Source organism: Carettochelys insculpta, chromosome 30 (genome assembly GCF_033958435.1).
Source record: "Carettochelys insculpta isolate YL-2023 chromosome 30, ASM3395843v1, whole genome shotgun sequence".
Lineage (NCBI taxonomy): Eukaryota > Metazoa > Chordata > Testudines > Carettochelyidae > Carettochelys > Carettochelys insculpta.
The window spans coordinates 7852973-7865825 of NC_134166.1; the positions used below are offsets into that span (position 1 = coordinate 7852973).

General features: G+C 55.9%; 1 pseudogene; it reads right to left on the bottom strand.

The window, feature by feature from the left end:
* Positions 1-2630: 2630 nt before the first annotated feature.
* Positions 2631-5790, bottom strand: LOC142003507 (SLAM family member 9-like; annotated as a pseudogene).
* Between the last annotated feature and the right edge of the window lie 7063 nt (positions 5791-12853).

Genomic DNA, 12853 nt, shown 5'->3' on the forward strand with positions numbered 1-12853 from the left:
CCCACGGTGACCACAGAGCCCCGCAAGGGCTGGAGAGAGAGTATCTCTCAACCCCCCAGCTGATGGCCGCCATGGAGGACCCCGCTATTTCGATGTTGCGGGACGCGGATCGTCTACACGTCCCTACTTCGATGTTGAACGTCGAAGTAGGGCGCTATTCCCATCCGCTCATGGGGTTAGCGACTTCGACGTCTCGCCGCCTAACGTCGATTTCAACTTCGAAATAGCGCCCAACACGTGTAGACGTGACGGGCGCTATTTCGAAGTTACTGCCGCTACTTCGAAGTAGCGTGCACGTGTAGACGCAGCCTTAGTGACTTTAAAAAGTATCACCGGCACTGGCCCATACATAGAGGTCAAATTTTGGCACTCCGCCTTAGAAAGGTTGCTGACCCCTGCCATAGACAGTCACAGCACCACCTGGCTCAGAGTGGAGGCAGGAGGTTATCGGCGATGTCACAGAACACTGCAGCCTGGGGCAAAGGGACAGTCCCAAGGGAGCTTTGGAGGGGTTCAAAGGACTGATAATGAGAAATGAGTTAAGCTTTAAAACGCTCTTCCCAATAGCATGGCACAGAAACCTGCATTCAACTCTTTGGTGCTGATGTGTCCCATGTTACTGTATTACCTGAGCACCTCACAGCTGCTCTGTGAGGGAGGGCATTGCACAAATCCAGATGACACAGAAACTAAGTGGCTTGCCAAGGGTCACACGGGGAGCCAGTGGCAGAGCAGGAGTTGGAATGATAGCCTGAAGCAGCCCTGGCCAACACCATTTTCTCCTGCCTTCCGAATTTTGTTCCTATTTTACAGATGGGGAAACTGAGGCACAGCACTCTGCCAGGGGCCCCTCAGCACCAGCAGAGTCAAGCTTAGAAGGCAGGTTTGCTGAGCATGGCCTGGGCCCTGCTCCACAACACCAGGCGGCCTCCATACTCCATGCTCACCACTGCGTTACACTTCCTATTTCACCAGCAGCTTGTGCACCCTGCTTCCCGGGGTCTGTGGCGCCAGGTGTCTGCTGCAGTTAATCACACGCCCCGGGAAAGCCAGCTCAGCAGCAAGCTGGACAGTTGTTAATTCTGGTTCCCAAAAGCTCTTTAATGAGAGAACTTTGAGCAGCAAATCCAGACAAGACCCAACGAAAGCGTGAGTTCAGCAGGACGCGTAGCAGCAAGGAGCAGGTCCCCGGAGTGCAAACGCTCCCTCAGCCTGGATTGAAATGCCCAATCTCAGTGCATGCAGGTGACTCCTCCCCTCCCAAATATCTGCTTGGCCCTGACTCCGTGCGGTTCCTGGGAAGCTGCCAGCATGTCCCTCTGACTCCAAAGCGAAGGAGCAGCTGCAGGGGCTCCTGTGTGCTGCCCCGCCCCAAGTGCCGGCGCCGCAGCTCAGATTGGCCAGGCACCATGACCAATAGGAGCTGTGGAGGCGGAGCCTGAGGAGGTGGGATGCATACAGAGCCACTTGGGCGTGACTCTGCCTAGCAGTCAGGGGGATGTGTCGTCGCTTCTGGGGCACGCCTGAGGTAAGTGCCATCCAGGGCCTGCACCCCGACTGCCCTCCTGAACCTCAACTCCCTGCTGCAGCTCAGAGCTGCATCCCGCACCTCGACTCCCTCCAGAGCCCCCGACTCACACCTCAACCCTCTGCCCCCTCTGTGCCCTCTCCCACACCCCAACTCCCTCCAGGGTCCCCAAACCTCTTCCCCCTCTGTGCCCCTCCCACCCCCCATCTCCCTCCAGGGCTCCTAACTCACACCCCAAACCTCTGCCCCCTCTGTGCCCCTTCCCATACCCTGACTCCCTCCAGAGCCTGCACTGTACACAACCTCCTACACCAGTTCCCTGCCCCAGCCCGGTGAAAAGGGGGTGTCTGGACCAGTGGGGCAGAGAGCGATGGAGGGAAGGGATGTGGAGTGAGTGCGGGGTGGGGATTTGGGGATGGCCTGGGCCATGGGGAGGGGAAGGGTGTTTGGTTTTCTGCAAATGGAATTCGACAACCCTGTGCTGGGGCAGAGCGCAGCACCCAGGGAAAGGTTTTCAGAAGGCCGCCAGCCTGCATTTCCTGGGCGTGAAATGACCCGGAAAGGAGTAGGGCCCAAATTCACAGCTCTGATTGATCTGGGCAGCGAAGGGCTGGCCCCTGGTAATCCTCGCCTGGAGATGGGGATGTGAGCCAGCTCAGCCCTTTGCTACGCAAAACCAGAGGGGGACTGTGAGCCCCCAGCCCATCAGCTAGAGGTCTGGGCACTCAGCTGGGATATGGAAACCTGGGGTCTAATCCCTCCGCTGCCTGATTCAGAGCAGGACTTGAACCCAGATCTCCTGTTTCCCCACTGAGGATCCCCGGGTGGCGGCATCTCTCACTCACTCCGATAAGAGCAGTTCCAGGGAGACACCCTGGCACTGGAGATGTCCCAGACCTGTTCCCCTTAAGGGCCTGGCGGCAGAGCAGTGACGGCTGCACGTCTGGCAGAGCCTAGCGTGGTGGAGTCCCTGCCTGGCTTGTTCCCGAGGGGAGGGGAAACTGAGGCTCTGGCAGGCGGCAGTGCAGCAATAACCGTTTGCCTTGGTTAGCTCCCAGCGCGGGAAACGCCAGTGCCAGGGGATCAGCAGTCGCAGCGGAACTCAGGGCCGTGTCTGTCCCCTCACAGCCAGGACATGCACCGTGAGGATCCCAGGGAGCAGGGTTCCCAGCATCCCCAGCACGAGGACCCCCTTGGCCTGGCGGTAGGACAGTGCTGGGGCCTGGGGCAGGGCCCGATCTGACGGGATAAATCAGTGTTTGGAGTTTTGCTCGGCCTGGAAACCCGAATGCGCGCTAGGTGCTCCAATCCCAAAGGCCCCTAAGAGCTGGGAGGCAAACGCCAGCTCTTCCCTCCAGGGCAGCTCCTGGGGCCCCCATCCCCACAGAGCCGGCCCTGCCAGCCCAGCCCCAGGGAGGGGGTCAGCACTGGGGACTAGCCCCTTACAAAGCCTGGGAGACCCCCCCGGGGCGCGCACTGTGCCCTAGAACCCAGCCAGGCAGCCGGGAGCGTGTGTGAGCCAGGCCAGCTCCTGCTGTGTGCACCCCAGGGGGATAGGGAGCGAGCGTCACCTTCGCAGGCCACCTTACGGCAGGCTCTGGCCGAGCTGTTGCGGACAATGTTTGCAGCCGTGCAGGTGACAGACGAGTCCTCGTTCCCCCAGTCTGTGCTGGACCAGCAGGGATGCCTCGGTGGAGAGAACAGCGCCTCCTGCAGGGCCCGTCCAGGTGTCGGTGAGATTCCAGGCGTCCGCCCCAGCACTGCAGGTGAAGGTCACGTTGCAGGTGCCATTCCCACCCATCACCACCTGGGTCCTGATCTCCAGCTCCGACACTCGCTCTGGGGCCCGGACGAGGGTGAGAAATATGCAGTAACATCGTACAGAGGCTGCCAGAACCACTGCGGGCGCCTCCCCCTGATGGCCTGAGGCTACAGACAGTGGCTAGGGGGGAGGTGACGCCCAGGGACCTCTCACCCCCTGCAACTGAACCCCATGTGTGGGAGCATCACCCAGCCTGACTGGGCCAAGTGGCTGGCACAGGAGAGGGGTCACCGTCCAGAAGTGACCAGAGAGCACGTGTGAAAAGCAGGGACACTTTCTGCGCGGTAGGGGGTGTAGAGACCTATGTAAGACAAAGCCCTAATATCGGAGCATCTGGTGTCACCCAACATGTCCAGCCAGGGGCCGGGTCCTCTCTGGGGAAGGGGGCTACCCAGGGTCAGCAGGAGCCACAGTGCATATGGCAGGTTCCTGTGAAGGAATGCACCTCCCTCTTGGTCCCTCCCCTCCCCTGGGCTTCTCTGACACTGTGTGTCTCTCGCCCCTTTCCCCAGTGGCCGTCTGCTCATTTTCCTTGAGATCTGAGCCCATCCCAAAGCTGAGACTTGGATGAGCATCTGTGTGTCTCTGTAACTACCCACCTACCTACCTATCTACCTATCTCTCCTCGTACACACCCACCCATGGATCGACTCTTCTCCTTTAGTTATTTATGAGCTCTAAGTTCAGTAATAACTTGGTGCCAGCAGGAAGCCCCACCCCCTCCTGCGGTTTCCTCCCCCCGTCCCCTCCCCTGATACCAAATGTTCTGGTTACATCATTAAAACCTTCTTATGAAGCCAGAATCTCGTTTGAAATCCGCACTAGCCCCTCCTCTCCCAGCACCTCCCCGTGCTCCCAGCCGCAGCCACTCACTGGGGGTGGTCAGGAGAGAGTCACAGAGGTACACACGGATGCCCAATGTGTTCCGCCGTACCGTGTATTTCCCTTGATCTGCCCACGTCAGGTTGCTGATCTCCAGCGAATAGCTCTGGCCATGGAGTCTCACTCGCCCTCTGTATCGCTCGTCCTTCACAGCCAGACCGGGCAGGGCTCCAGGTGCCCCTGGTGTGACGACAGCCAGCGGCACCTTCCTATCTGAGTCTGAGGGCTGGGTGGGAACCAGGTGCTGAGCTTGACCGTCTCCTGGGACTCCACCGAGAGAGCAACCGATTCTCCCAGAATCCCCATCACAAGTGTGGTGGGAGAAATGAGGCCACTGGGACTTGTGTCTGACAAGACAGGAAAAAGGGCCCAGAGAAGAGGTTGAACTCAGCCACGTCCGGCCACCTCTGTGCTGCGCCTCCCTGCCCCGTACCAATGAGTTCTCACACCTGCCTTAGATGGTCCCAGGCTCCCTTCTGGCCTTGGAACCCCTGAATTAAGCCGCACGGCCTGCTGTGTGGAAGGGAAAAACACAGTCCTGTCCCTTTAAAATTCCTCCTCCCCCCACCCCCGGGAACATGAATGGGGTGGGGGACATCTCCTTTCATTCAGGAACTCCACATTTCCAGTGGCCTTCACCAGGTAGGACCAGAGGAGTTTTTAAAGGGATAGTGAGGAATTAGCTGCCTATTGGGAAACTGAGGCACACAGTGGCACAGTGGCCTGCACAGCGTCACTGGTGGAGTTGGGAGCTGGAGGGGAGGGTTCTGGGGCTGTGAATCCAGGCCGTGGTTTCATCCCCAGGTCACCTGCTCCTTGCTCCCCCAGCTCCTACCCCAGTGATCCTCTGGCCCCTGGGGCGAGGGAGGGGCTGAGGTGACAGCACCTGGGCAGCCCTGGGCTCTCCCTGCTGGGTCCGTCTGCCTCACCCAGGGGTCTCTGCCTTGATGTTGTTCTGACCGCCCAAAGCCTCATTTCTTTTCCTGGAGGCAGCAGCCCCAGCACCCTAATTATCCTAGAATCCCAGGGCTGGATGGGCTCTCTGGAGGCCATCGAGTGCAGACGCCTGCCCAAAGCAGGATCCACCCCCACTACATCACCCCAGCCAGGGCTTTGTCAAGCTGGGACTTAAACACCTCCAGGGATGGGGATTCCACCGCCAGTTAGGGTTGCTGGGGCACTGCCCAGCAAACCAGCGTCCCGGGAACAAACTCCCCATATGCGAGAAGGGAATCTCCGGCAGGGGCGGCCTGGAGGGCAGCAGAGTAGAGGCCACCCAGGAACGGCGTCCGGCAGGGGGTGACAAATGTCTCCAATCTTCCCTCTTCCCAAGCAACAGTTGGGCCAAGGATGCAGGCTGGGCCCTTGCATTGGCTGGGCTCAGAATGAGTCAGGTCTGTGGGAGCAATGAGATTCCCCAGCCTGGCCTCAGCAGCTCTCCTTCCCTCCCAGCTGACCCCAGGACACCCACCGGGACGGATACGGCCCCACGTCACGTACCTCTGGGCTGGGAAACCAGCAAGAGGAAGAGCAGGCAGGGCCAGGAGGTGCCTGTCATCCTGGCAGTGGCAGAGCAGGGCGCAGTCTGGACCCCTGAGCAATGGGTCAGAGAGGAGAGTGGCTGGGTGTGACTGCCAGGGAGTCTGGGATCACCCCACGGAGCGGCGAGGGCTCTGCCAGGCTGAACCCCATGTCAGGAGTTTCTGAACTTCCTTTTCACCAGCCAATCTGCCCTGCGGCAGGCACAGGATGAGATAACACCCCCCAAATCTCCCAGCCACTCCCCCAGTCCTTCTCCCGCCCAGTTGCTCGCACGCAGGCCCAGCCTGGCTCTGACACCCCCATGCCATGGGGCACTCAGATCATCCCCAGGGAGACAGCCCCTGCCCCCCCCCAGTGACAGGGAGCTGGGATACCCCTGGGGAGATGCAGCCATAGTGGATAGCGGGTCTTTCCTATCACCCTCCCACGGGCCGATGGATCATGTGCATTGTGGTAGCGCCTGGGAGCCTGAAGAACTGAGCAGGTCCTGTCGTGCTAGGAGCTGTACAGACCCTGATGCTGTCTGACATTCCCCTCCCCGGCTGGTGTTCACACTCCAGACCGGCACTGTTCTTTTGCCCCTCTTATGTGACAGCCTGTAGCTGCTGGTGGGGAGTAGGGCAGGGAGCTGGGGAGCCCTGACACCTAGAGCCCAACCCCTGCGTGAGAGCAGCTCCTGACCACCTGGGGCTGGCACAGGGCAGAGGCCACGCTGCCAGCTCAGGGGCGTGAGCCCGCCCAGGGGAGGGGGTTAGTCCCCCTCCAGGCAGATCCACGTTCTGCAGAAGCTCTGTTCCTGCCCGTCCCGTTTCAGGCCACGAGATGGATTTCGTTCAGTCAGGACGGGAGCCCTCCCTGCTGTTATTGCTTCAGCTGCTCAGCTGCCCTGGCTGGGCTGGGTTTGCCTGGTTCGCTCTGCTGTTGATTTTCCTCCACCGACTCTGCCCATGATTCTTCACCCAGCGCGCCCCAGCTCATTGGTATCACCCAGTCCAGGGTTGCAGAACAATCCTGGACTGGGGCCGGTCTAGACACTGTATTTGCCCTGCTTTGAAGGTGCTGGTTCGAGGGGCGATTTTATAAACAGATCTAGTTACGCCAGCACAGCCCCCAGTGCGGACACAGACTGGGGTTAATGGAGCCTGTACAGTTTGAGCTAAAGGCCAGCTGGCTCTCAGCTAAGGCTGTAAAGAGCCTCAGTCTTTCTCTGGGTAAGGGGTCTAGGTGCACCTACAGGCGCCCCAGGGCCTGGCCTTTTGGCAATAGCCATGACTGGCATTCTGGGCCCCTTTGAGGGGGTGATAGTGCTGCTCTGTGGCTGTGAGGGGCTCAGCGCCACAGTCGCAACATTGCTAAGGGCTGGAGAATCTGCAGGGGATGCCAAGAATGCTGGGGGTGCCAAGCTGCCCCCCCCCACCTTGCCCTGGGCCCCATTGTGGCTGTTGACCCCCGCTGCTTCTCTAGAGGGTTCACATGCCCCCCCTAATTTGCTGCTTGCTTTGGACCAAGCATGCCCAGTAATACTGCTGAAGCCGGGTGCCCTCACTCTCCCATCTCCCTCCCTCCCACCACAAACATGGGTCACCCTCGGCACCTGAGGCTGTAGCCCCCACCCGGCCCACCCTGGTGCAGCAGGGACAGAAGGAATTGATCCCCTGAAGATTCTCCAGCAATTGGCACATACAGGCCAGTGTCCTCAGCCTCGGGGGCCTGGCCAGACGCTCCATCCACAGACTCTCTCTGGTGGGTGACTCTGGTTATGGTGTCTTGGCATTTCTCCCAGTGCTGCAGTTTTATGTAGCGTTCAGGGCGGAATGATCTCTGGCTCTGACAGCTGCTCAGGCATGGGGGATGCAACAGATCCAATCACTGATGTAAAAGGAAACCACGGCAGTTCTTGTGGCCTCATGCTGCCCAGATGTCCGTGATGGGACACTGACCTGGATGCTAAATGCTGTTCAACCCCCCTGACCAGTGTTGCTTCTAACTTTTTCCATCCATGGGCAGAATAAATTTTATTATGTGCACTGAGGCATGTGCGATGTGCACCACCAATAGAAACACACTCTGCCGGCTGTGGGCGCTCAGCTCATTAGCTGGGTGGGTCCTGAAGCTCTCCTGGGTGGCTCAGCTTACAGGGATCACAGCCCCTGACGTTGATTGTAAGTGCTTTGGGGCCGGGACTGCGTGTGTGTGTGACCAGCTCAGAAGGGAGAGACTTTCTACCAGTGCTTCCTTTGTACCGAGCTTAGTGCTGTGCTCAGGCTAGGAAATGATGGGGCTCCACCCCCCTGTGTCACAAACCCCATAGACCGACAGCACAGAGGCTGCCCGGGCTATGGGGACTGACCCTCAAAAGAACCCCTAAAGGAAGGTGCCCCACAAACAAAGGCCTGAGGAGATCCATTGAGCTCCATCCCCAGGGCTGTCTTCCACCCCCACAAAACCCACCCGTGGAGCTTAAGCCAGAATGATATGCAAATTAGATGTAAATTAGCACAGGGAATAATTTCTGTTTGAAAGTCACCCACACAGCAGCACAAAAGTCAGTGCGAGTGCGTATAAAGACCTGCCCCCACCCCCGGACACTGCGGGGGTTACTAACTGTAATTAGCATCATTAGCTAATTAGGTGTCCTAACCACCTGCCGGAGGCCTCCCACAGCTGCTGATGGTGTCATGCCCTGGACCGACAAGAGGATGTGCCACTGAGCCAGCCCCATGCCCTGCTCCCGTGGGACAGGATAGAGCAGGGGCAGCCTGCGGCTCCCAGCCAGGAACCAGCTCTGTGAGCCCAGCTTTGTGATTTGACCCAGACCCTGAGAGGTATATAGGTGCGTGCCCCAGGAGATTCAGGTGCCTAAATCCCTTTGAGGATCTTAACCTGTGGCCCAAATCCAGTGGGGGAGATGCAGCTGCTTATGCCAGTCTGCCTCTGGCCCTGATTGGCAGATCATGACACGCCTGCTCAGGGAACTCACCAACGGGGCTCAGCATTGGAGTCCTCCCATGCACCCCCATCCCTGCCCCTGCCTTTGGGGGAGTTGGGGCTGGGGGGAGGATCTTTTTCAGCCCTGCCCAGAGAGCCAGTGCAGCCTCAGCACCCCACAGTGGCATGCAAGAGGCACAAAGAATCCAGAGCTGTCCATGCAATGGAGCTGTCTGGATCCTCCCCCCAGAGCCCTTGGCTTCCAAGAGGTGACAAGGCTGGGGCAAGCCTGGGGAATTGCCTCTCCATGCCACTGGCACACGCTGGGCAAAGCAGCCAGCCAGAGGTGCAAAGCACAGACCCAGTCTCCAGGAGAGGAAGGAACAGTCCCATGACAAGCAAAATAAGTCACCAAACCAGGGGAAGCAGGAAACACCTGCAGCAGGAGATACTGAGCAGGAGGCTTAATGAGAGGAAAATATTGGCCGAGGGGATGGGAGGGGAAGTGTCAGGATGTGAACAGGGAAAGTCCCTCCCTGGGGGGCATGTGAGCTGGGCTGAGCTTCTGGCATGTTGCAAATTCATGTATTCGTGTGAATTATTTCTACAGCAGCGAACGGTGAGCTGGGTCGTGTGATGCAGGGAAACCAGCCACCCGCTCGTGCCTGGGTCCCCGGGTCCCAGCTCAACCCCGACAAATACACAGCTGGAATCAGTCTAGCTGCCCTGTGCTGGTATTGCTAAACTAGCTATTAGGGTGATAAGCACAAGGCCAGTGGTTAGACATTGCTGAATGCTTGCGAGTTGCTGCCTGCATTAATTTTACTTACATCTGTAGCACCTACTGTAAGGTCAGATTTCAGCCTCTCCTGCATTTTGTGACAGTGTAAATCCCCAGACAGAAGAAAGTAACAGGTGTTCCCCCTGCCCAGTGGAAAGGTCAATCCACAGCTGTCGAACTATTGTGGGACAGCTGAATAGGCCTCAGCTGAAACACTCTGTCCCGCTCTGCTAGATTCCAGAAGAGATGAGGACAAATTGGAAAAAGTCCAGAGAAGAGCAACAAAAATGACAAAAGTTCTAGAAAACGTGGCCTAGGAGGGAAAATTGGGGAAAAAATAGTTTGTTTAGTTTGGAGAAGAGAAGACAGAGGGCGACACAACAGCTTTCGAGTACAGGTTGAACCTCTTAAGTCCAGCACCCTCGGGACCTGACCAGCGCTGAACCAGAGAATTTGCTGGACCATGAGAGGTCAATATTGTCTAGTAGCATTACCAACACTTCCATTGCTTCCTGGGCTCTTAGAAGACATTTAGGGGTAAATTACAGCTGCGTAACAGCACAGAACACTGAGAGCCAGATTGGTGGCTGGAAACAAATTTTGTGGGACCGTGGGAAACTTTGCCACACCCCTGACAAATGATCGTCAGGCTAACTAAAATCATGCCAGATTACAGATGTTGCCAGATGAGAGCGTGCTGCACTAGAGAGGTTCAACCTGTAGATACAAGTTTGTAACAGAGAGAAGGGAGAAAAATATTCTCTTTAACCTCTGATGATAGGACAGGAAGCAATGGGCTTAAACTGCAGAAAGAGAAGGTTAGATTAGACATTAGGAAAAACATCCTGTCAAGGGAGTTAAACAGTGGAATAAATTGCTTAGAGAGATTGTGAAATCTTCAGCACTGGAGATTCTTAAGAGCTGGTTAGACAAACACCCATCAGGGATGGTCTAGATACTTAGTCCTGTGATGAGTGTAGGAGACACGACTAGATCACGTCTCAAGGTCCCTCCCAGTCCTACAAGTCTATGGTTTGAGAAGGCAAAAGACTTCTGTTGTTCTGCTCACCCTACATGCCGGTGAGTTCTGCAAGTGGATTCCTCCCATCAGCTGCACTTGTTGCTCACACCACATGGCAGGAAGGGAATAAAAAGCCCAAAGGAAAGAAACAAGGGATCTTTGTGATGCTTGAACTCAGGGGCAAAGTGTTTTCTAGGCATAAGCGAGAGATCCCCCACTAATTGGCCTTTTTCAGCCCATCGGGATATATAGTGCTTGCTATAGAAGCTTCCCTTACCTGTTGAAGCTGAAGATTGTAACTCATGTGGGTGGGTATGTTTTCCGGATTTAACCTTGTACATAATAGTCTGGTTTCCTTTTCCTATTTGATTCCTATTGTTCGGTTGGCCAAAAGCATGGTTTTAGTGTGAGATCTAAGGTGCAAGTATTTCGGAATAAGTTTTGCTTATTCCAGGGCTTCCCTATAGGGTGGACGCATTATTCTCAAGCCATGTTTCTTAACCAGGGCTTTGTGTGCCCTGAGGGGTCCACCAAGGTCTTCCAGGGGGTCCATCAACTCATCTAGATACTTGCCTAGTTTTACAACAGGCTACATAAAAACACTAGTAAAGTCAGTACAGTCTAAAAGATCATTCAGTCAATGACTTGTTTCAACTGTTTCCTGTGCCTCAGGCTGAAATGTAAGTACAGTATTTCTATTCCAATTCATTTGATAGTCAGATGGGAGAAAGTGAGCAAGTTTTCAATAGTTGCCTTCTGTGATATTTGTGCATGTTTTCTCCTTGCCAACCCTAGTGCTGAAGTCACCCAACAGGAGAAGCTTGTCACTAGGAGGAGTTGCTTTCACAAGATGGTCAAGGTCCTCATGGAAACTTTCTTTTGCTTCGTCGCTGCTAGTCAGTGTGGGGGCATAAGCACTGATGACTGTAATGTGGCAAGAGGTGTTGAGGGGGAAGCAGAGCTTGATCAGACGCTCAGTGATGCAAGTTGGTAGGTCAAGAAGCTGGTGCAGAAGTGATGTCTTGATGGCAAGTCCCACTCCATGGATTCTGTCTTCATTTTCTGACCTGCTTTTCCAGAAGAAGGCATAACTTCCTTTTGGTTCACAGATGGATCCTTCCTCTGCCAGCCTGGTCTCACTCACGGCGAATATGTCAATGTTATAACGTGCCAGCTCTCTTGCTCTGAGGGCCGTTCTTCTCTCAGGCCTCACAGCATTCTCCCTATCCCAGAGGGTGCGAACGTTCCATGCTGCAAATATCATCTTTCTTTTCACTGTTTTTTGACTGCTGTGCAGGTAAAACTGCCAGTTGCAGCATGCTGGCCATTTTGGTTGGGACAAGCAATTTTTGGGACACCTTTTCTAATCCCCTCCCTCATTTGGAAGGTGAGCAGTGCTGTTCCTAAAAAAGGCCTGCTCAGTCGCCTGGGATGCTGCAAAAGTCCACTGTCGTCTCAGGGTCAGAGCTGAGTGACCAAAGTCCACAGGCCGCCTATGTGCAGGTTTGGAGCTAGGACTCCCAGTGGTCACCTCCAACTATCTCTTCGCCCCTCCGCCATCGCCACAGGACTTTGAGGTAGACAGAAGTGATGAGAATGTGCAAAGAACCTGTGCGGGAGAATGTTTAAAGTGGAAAAGCCGTTGCACGGGGCAGTTCCACTCTCTCGACCTCAGAAGCCTGGTTCCAGTGATACGAAAAGTCATCACGGCTGGGACTTCCAAGGTTGCAGTGGATGGCCAGGCCACCTTTGGTGCCTTGTCATGCCCTTCACTCTCCACAGAGCGTTGCAGAACCAGAGGCACAGTGTGGTTTTCACCCAGGCTGCAGCACCACTGACATGATCTTTGCTGTTCATCAGGTCCAGGAAACGTGCAGAGAGCAGAACTTGGATCTATGCGCTGTCTTTATAGACCTGACCAAGGTGTTTGACACCGTCAACAGAGAAGCCCTGCGGATTATCCTGTCAAAACTTGGCTGCCCAAGAAGATTTGTTGACCTCATACGCACGTTCCATGATGACATGACTGGCTTTGTTCTTTCCAATGGCAAGTCCTCAGATCCATTTGAGATACCCAATGGAGTGAAGCAAGGGTGCGTGCCGGCCCCAGTGTTGTTCAACCTCTTTTTCACGTGCGTCCTCGACCACGCAGTTAGGGACCTGGACCACGGAGTCTGCATCAGATACAGACTTGAGGGGTCACTTTTCAACCTTCATCGTCTGAATGCTAAAACCAAGACACTGGAGAGGCTTATCCTTGAAGCCCTTGTTGCTGACGACTGGGCACTTACGGCACACAAGGAATCTGATCTCCAGCTCATTGTCAACAAGTTTGCTGATGCCACTTGC